This window comes from Myotis yumanensis, unplaced genomic scaffold (genome assembly GCF_028538775.1).
Source record: "Myotis yumanensis isolate MYYU_CA2020_CCGP unplaced genomic scaffold, mMyoYum1.0.hap1 SCAF_6, whole genome shotgun sequence".
NCBI lineage: Eukaryota > Metazoa > Chordata > Mammalia > Chiroptera > Vespertilionidae > Myotis > Myotis yumanensis.
This window is the reverse complement of record NW_027223757.1, coordinates 17,536,584-17,543,461: the sequence shown is the minus strand read 5'-3', so window position 1 is coordinate 17,543,461 and position 6,878 is coordinate 17,536,584.

Genomic DNA, 6,878 nt, shown 5'->3' with positions numbered 1-6,878 from the left:
CTTCTGGGATGAAGTTTTGTCTATAAGTCCATAAGTAGAAAGCCATTATGGTTTGGAACTCATTGAGAAAAATGGTTGGGGCATTCTGATCTTAGGGGAAGAAGTCACAAGGGCTTCCCTTATATAGAGGTAACTTCAGCCTGTGATTCCCACCCCTTCTTCTTTCTTGTCTTAAGAGCTAGGTTAGCATTACTTAAGATTTGTGAATGCAACATAGAAGACTCCTCATAAAAAAGAACCACTGTGCAAAAGCCTTCTTGCTGGGAGGCCATCTTTTTTCACTAAAATTGATAGAAGAACATCATTTTAGCTTACAGGAATATGAAGTCACTATCTTACTAAATCTCAAAATACCAAGATTTAATAAAATAGATTCAATCAGTTTGCCCTACAAAATAGATTACCTTAAGGGTTTAAGAAAGGAGGTAGGTAAACTGGTAGATTTCTGCCTTGGTGTTAATTGAGTCTCTGATTTATGTAAAAATGATACATTAATTTTGCATGATTTTATGGTGAATTTTCATTATTTTTTATCATAAGAACCAATACTTTACTTAGTAACATTGTAAGTTATAGAAAATATGGTATCTTCCATGTTTTTATAAAAAAAATATATGATATAATAAGTTAGAAATTCAAGACCAGACTGACTACTAATAAATAAATAATAAGTAATAGATAATTAATAACTTCTAATAGATAAGTAATACTACTTTTAATCATAACAATTAGAAATTTATTTTAAATGCAGTTACTCCCAAGAAAGTGAATAATGAACAAATTACTTTAATTAGATTGTTTCCTTCTTAACAGATCCCTGGTATTTGGTAAGGGGAGAAGGTCTGACCTATACCAGACATTTTGAAATGTGAGTATGTGAGAGACTTGTGGATAATGAGGATGCCGAGTAACTATGCGAAGTGGAGAAGTGAGGGCAGAGATAGAAGCTGCAAGAAAAAGTAGCAGCAGAAGAGGAGGTGTGAGTGTTTCAATGATGAACTTAATTTTCTAGGGATTGCCCTGGGAAGCATAAATAAAAATTTAAGTTAGACACCCCATTTTTGGTATCCCTACAATATTGGAGTAGGTTATATAAGAAATTACATAATGGGTTGTTATAAAAAGTAATCGAAAATTCCCTGACATAGATTCACCTGAGATTTGGCATGTCTTATGAGAAAATAAGAAAAATTATCCAGAAAATGCATTTGAAGGCTGAAAGTAGATGAGTATATATTCTCAAACACAAAAAGGTGAGGCAAAATTTATCGTACCCATTTTCTCTTCACCCATTTTCTTTTTAAAATTGAAATTGCTGCTATTATTGATACTTGTTACTGAGAATTGTATGAAAGGATTATTTTTCTGGCATGACAGACTTCTAAATACTTTGACGAGGAAACCCTCAGTGACAACATAAATATTTTTCATTAAATACTAGTACTTGTGCTACATTTTCATTTAAAAACAGCCCCAGTAATGAAAAACATTTTGTTTAGTTTATAGCCCTGATGTTTAATATCCTACATTGCTTAATTTGAAGATAACAGTTTTGAAAATGTTAAGCAGATGCATTTTTCATTCCCTGAATATTATGTTGCCCTACAGTTACTCTATACATTGAAGCAAGGCCATTTATTATTTGAGGGTAAGGACAGATATCGCTTAGACCATAATGTTATTGTCCTTCTTTGAGCCTCAAGACTGCCTTTTTCGAATCCCTCATTAGTAATAGTCTTACCATGGATTTGTTGAGAGACAAGAAATTTCTCAACTCCAAAATTTTCCATTATATACACAAGCAAAGTTGGCAGTCTAAATATAGAGTTCCATTGAAAGTTACAGTGTAATGAGGAACCAGGACGTAAAAGATAGACTTGTCAGAGGAAGAAGACGTAGAGAACCCTTCTGGAACTGGAGGGAAGATAGTGGGAGAGTAGGATAAATAAGTCGTAGTCTAGTTTCCTCTGCACAGTGCATCATCCATGTCCCTTTGCATATCGTAGGGGTAGAACTATGGTGGATATCTAGGGTCTTGTGTAAAGTGTCTATAAGGAAATTATATTAAAAGGTCAAGGATGAACTAACATTTCTCCTTGTATTGGTGGGGCCTAATATAATAGTTTACGGGCAGATTTGCTTGGGGGCCAGAGACATCTGTACAGAACTCAAATATGGGTGAAAGTGACCGTAGGGATTTTCCCTATCATTCTGGCCCTGGCATGACCTTATGTGGTAGCCATGGGGCATTTTAGCAAATAGTCTCTCTCTTCACTATGCTTTCTGGACACCTGTAGAGATTCCGTTTCCATGCCCCTCCCTCTCTTTAAATTTAGCATAGAATATATAAAACAAAAGAAATAAGCAGAAGTGACACTAAGTCACTGCAAGACAAAAGCTTTAAGGGCCAGGGACAGGTTTACAATATTCTCTTTCTGGGGTTGTGATGATATGGAAGCACATGGGAAAAGGAATCCTTTATCAGCTTAGGTCCCTGTGGGACTCTGGTGAACAGCCCCCTCACTGCTCACCCACTGCTGACTGTGCTGGACATACAGTCTGAGTGAGAAACACAACTTGGCAGTTAATGGGCTACTGAGACTTCCCCTAAGTCAGATTCTCATTGCATCAGTCAGCATAGTCCTAGCATCTATATATATAAAACCCTAATATGCAAATAGACCGAACAGCGGAACAACTGAACATATAAACAACCAAACAAATGAACAACTGGTCACTATGACATGTGCTGACCACCAGGGGGTGCTCGCAGAACATGGCGGATGTTGGCAGCAGGTGGCAGAGTACAGAACATGGCGGACGTGGGCCATGGTGGGATGGTGGAGCAGGTGAGCGGGGATGCTAGACCAAGGCAGGACGCCGGTTGCTGTCACTAGGGCGAGCCTCTGGTGGTTACTGAAAATTCTTTGCTCCCACGCCCCGTGGTCCTGCCTGGTGCTTGCACCTGCTGCCGGTGCCAGAGCCACTGCTCGTGCCCAGCGCTGGCCCCGATTGCTCAGTGCTGTTAGCAGATGCAAGCAGTGGCTGTCAGTCCCAATCACCCTTCAGGGATTCTCCACCTCCCCCTGCTCCTGAAGGGTGATCAAGGCAGCAGCCACCTCTCACACCTGCTGATGGTGTCGACTCCGCTTGCACCCGCTGCTGGTGTCAGCCCCAATCATTCTGTGCCATCAGCAGGTGCAAGCAGGGCCGGCGCCTCAGGACGTGGGAATGGTGGCTGCAGGAGTGGGACTGCTGACAGGGGACTGGGGGCCAAGGCGGGAGGGGCCGGGCGGGGGCACGGAGGATGGGCCAAGACCCATCCTTGTGCCCACTGCAGCCTCGTGGCCTACAGTTCCTTTCAAGGTGCACGAATTTGTGCACTGGGCCCCTAGTCCTATATAATAAAAGCCTAATATGCTAAGTGTCCTACCAGTCACTATGATGCACACTGACCACCAGGGGGCAGATGCTCTGACCGGTAGGTCAGCTTGCTGCTGGGGTCTGCTCATCAGGACTGGGTGAGATGGGCTGGACATGCCCTGGTACCCTCCTGTGGTTTCTCCCCAGCCGGCCAACCTCCTGCAGTCCCTGCCTGGCCCTGATCGTGCACCGGTGGGGTCCCTCGGCCTAGCCTGTGCCCTCTCGCAATCTAAGACCCCTTGGGGGATGTCAGAGAGCCGGTTTTGGCCCGATCTTCGCAGGCCAGGCTGAGGGACCCCACCAGTGCTCGAAACTGCACCAGGCCTCATATATATATATATATATATATATATATATATATATATATGTCAAGATATGTGTTCAGAAGGGGAACACACTAGGGAATAAGAATAGCTAATTTTCATCAAAATAACAAAGAGGGAAGTAATAGATAACTTACAGGGTAAGAGTCAATAAATCCTTATTGATAATGAGCAAGATTGATTGAAAAAAATGGAGCCACAGAATCCTTTGGAATAAAATATATCTGCTGCTGTTAAATTAATAAGTATTTAAAAGTTAAACACAAGAATGGATTCTTTTATTTTATGTTTATTGTTAAAGAATGATGACCTTTAATACCAAGTTGAAGCACATATATTTTAGAGAACTTGAAAGGTTTGGTATTTAATCTCATCTCTCTTGCTCGGCAAATATTTCCATCAGTGTGCCACAACTCCCTCCTGCAGAAATCCATGTTATCAATGTGACTGTGGCACTCCGAATCACCAGGTCCAGGATCCTCCACACGCAGGGTCCTATGCTGTCACTGCCAGGTGATGGGAACAGGAGGAAAATAGGGAAACCTGTTTGCTATGTGAACTTGAGGTAGAAAAACATTTAAAGCACCCTTGAGAGAAAAAAGTGTATACTGTTTGTAAAAACCTTTGGGTGGTGGTGGTGGCAGGGGGTGAGGGAGTTCCAATCTTCTTTTGCAAGCTTTTAAAAATATAGAACAATCTTTTGATTGGATTGTTTATCTTCCTTTTGTTAAGTTGTATGGGTTCACTGTAAATGTTGGAGATTAAACCATTATCGGAGATAACATTGGCAAATATGTTCTCCCATGCAGTGGGCTTTCTTGTTGTTTTGTTGTTGGTTTCATATGCTGTGCAGAAGCTTTTTATTTTGATATAGTCCCATGTGTTTATTTTCTCCTATTTTCCATTGTCCTAGGAGCTGTATCAGTGAAGATATTGCTATGACAAATGTCTGCTAATTTGCCGCCTATGGCTTCTTCTAATATTTTTATGGTTTCCCACCAAATAGACACTTTTCGAAAGAGGACATTCAGAAAGCCAAGAGACATATGAAACATGCTCAAAGTCACTAATCATCTGAGAGATGCAAATCAAAACAAAAATGAGGTACCATCTCACACCTGTCAGAATGGCCATCATCAACAAATCAACAAACAACAAGTGCTGGAGAGGATGTGGAGAAAAAGGAACCCTCCTTCACTGCTGGTGGGAATGCAGACTGGTGCAGCCATTGTGAAAAATAGTATGGGTTTCCTCAAAAATTTAAAAATGGAACTCCCATTTGACCCAGTAATACCACTTCTAGGACTATATCCCAAGAAAACAGAAACACCTATCAGAAAGGATATATGCACCCCTATGTTCATAGCAGCACAATTTACAATAGCTAAGATTTGGAAACACCCTAAATGCCCATAAGCAGATGAATGGATTAGAAAACTGTGGTACATCTACACAATGGAATACTACGCTGCTATAAAAAGAAGGAATTCTTACCATTTGCAATAGCATGGATGGAACTGGAGAGCATTATGCTAAGTGAAATAAGCCAGTCAGTGAAAGAAAAATACACATGATCACTCATTTATGGATAATAAAGAACATTATAAACTGATGAACAAAAATAGATACAGAGGCAGAGAAGCATCGAACAGTCTGTCAAATTACAGTGGGAAGGCCAGGGAGGGTAGTGGGGGCGGGGGGCGGTAAGAGGTCAACTGAAGGACTTGTATGCATGCATATATAAGCATAACCAATGGATGCAAGACACTGGGGGTCGGGGGGTGACAGCATGTGCCTGGGGGTGGGGAGGCCGAGGGAAGGTCAATGGGGAAAAAAAGGAGACATATGTATTACTGTTTGTAATACTTTAAACAATAAAATAAAATGTAAAAAAATACAGAACAAAAACCATTTCCCTCGAATAGCAATATATGCCAGCCTAAGGATTCTGTACTGAATGAACTTTTCAACAGCAAATTGGAATCTTTGTCTGAAAAATGGTAAAGCTTCTGATTCTTAATGAAATTTCTAGCTTAATTTAAATTACAAAATTCATAGAATTCTAGAACTGGAAGGACTCTTAGAGGTCATTTAATATATATTATTTTATTTTGTAGTTGAGTAAGCTGAGACCTGAAAGATTAAGTGGCTTGCCGGAGCCCATACTGGCAAAGCTGAGACTAAAACTCAATCCCTCTCATTTCTGGGATACTGGTGACTACACCAGGCTTCTGAATGCTGTTTCATTCAGCATTCAGCATTTCATCAGACATGCTACTTTTAGCAATCCATATCTTTTGTTTCATAGCAATGGAGTCTGACAACAGCTCATTCAGTCACCAGTTTAATTTATTCATTCACTCACTTCTAGTTAACATTCCTTTACTACTTTCTCTGGGCATTGTCTTTGATTCTCATTACCATTTTCAAATGAAGAAACCTTTATATAGTTTAAAATAATTATTAATTTATTCATTTCTTTGTGTTAAACACTTTAATTATGTTTTTTTCATTGACTTGCATATACTTGTGTTTGCAAAGTCTAGGCAAGGGTCAGGTGAATTCTGAGTATACTAGAAATACACTAATGTTTCTGCATTTATTTTCTTAACTGAAGCCCATATTTGTTTTTATAATAGAGAATTTGAATATGAATTTGCCATAGAAGTGGCCATAGTTTCTTTTCCCAGTCATTCTTAAGGACAAAAATTATAACCTGCTGAAATAAACAAGGTAATACATTCATTCCATGTATTACCCTATACTTATACTATTATAATTTATTCATTTATTTTCAAATTGCTGCAATGTATAAAAATTTTTTGGATTCTGCTTTCACACTGCTAATTAGTGAGAGTGCTGACTCTACTAAGTGGGCAATAGGCATATGTTTATTAAATGTGTGAAAGTAACACCAAATGAAGGACACAGGTCTTCAGAAGCTCATAATTTAGTCATGAAAAAGATATAAAGAGATGTATCAACAATGGAAATGTTATGCTGTATATACTTTCTTATCCCTAGAAGAAGGTTACTCTGTAGACTACAGAGAAATGAGCAGAACTAAGTCAGCACAACTAAAGTACCAGTCTTTGAAGACTTGAATGTTAAGCCAGATTTTGAAGCAAATTT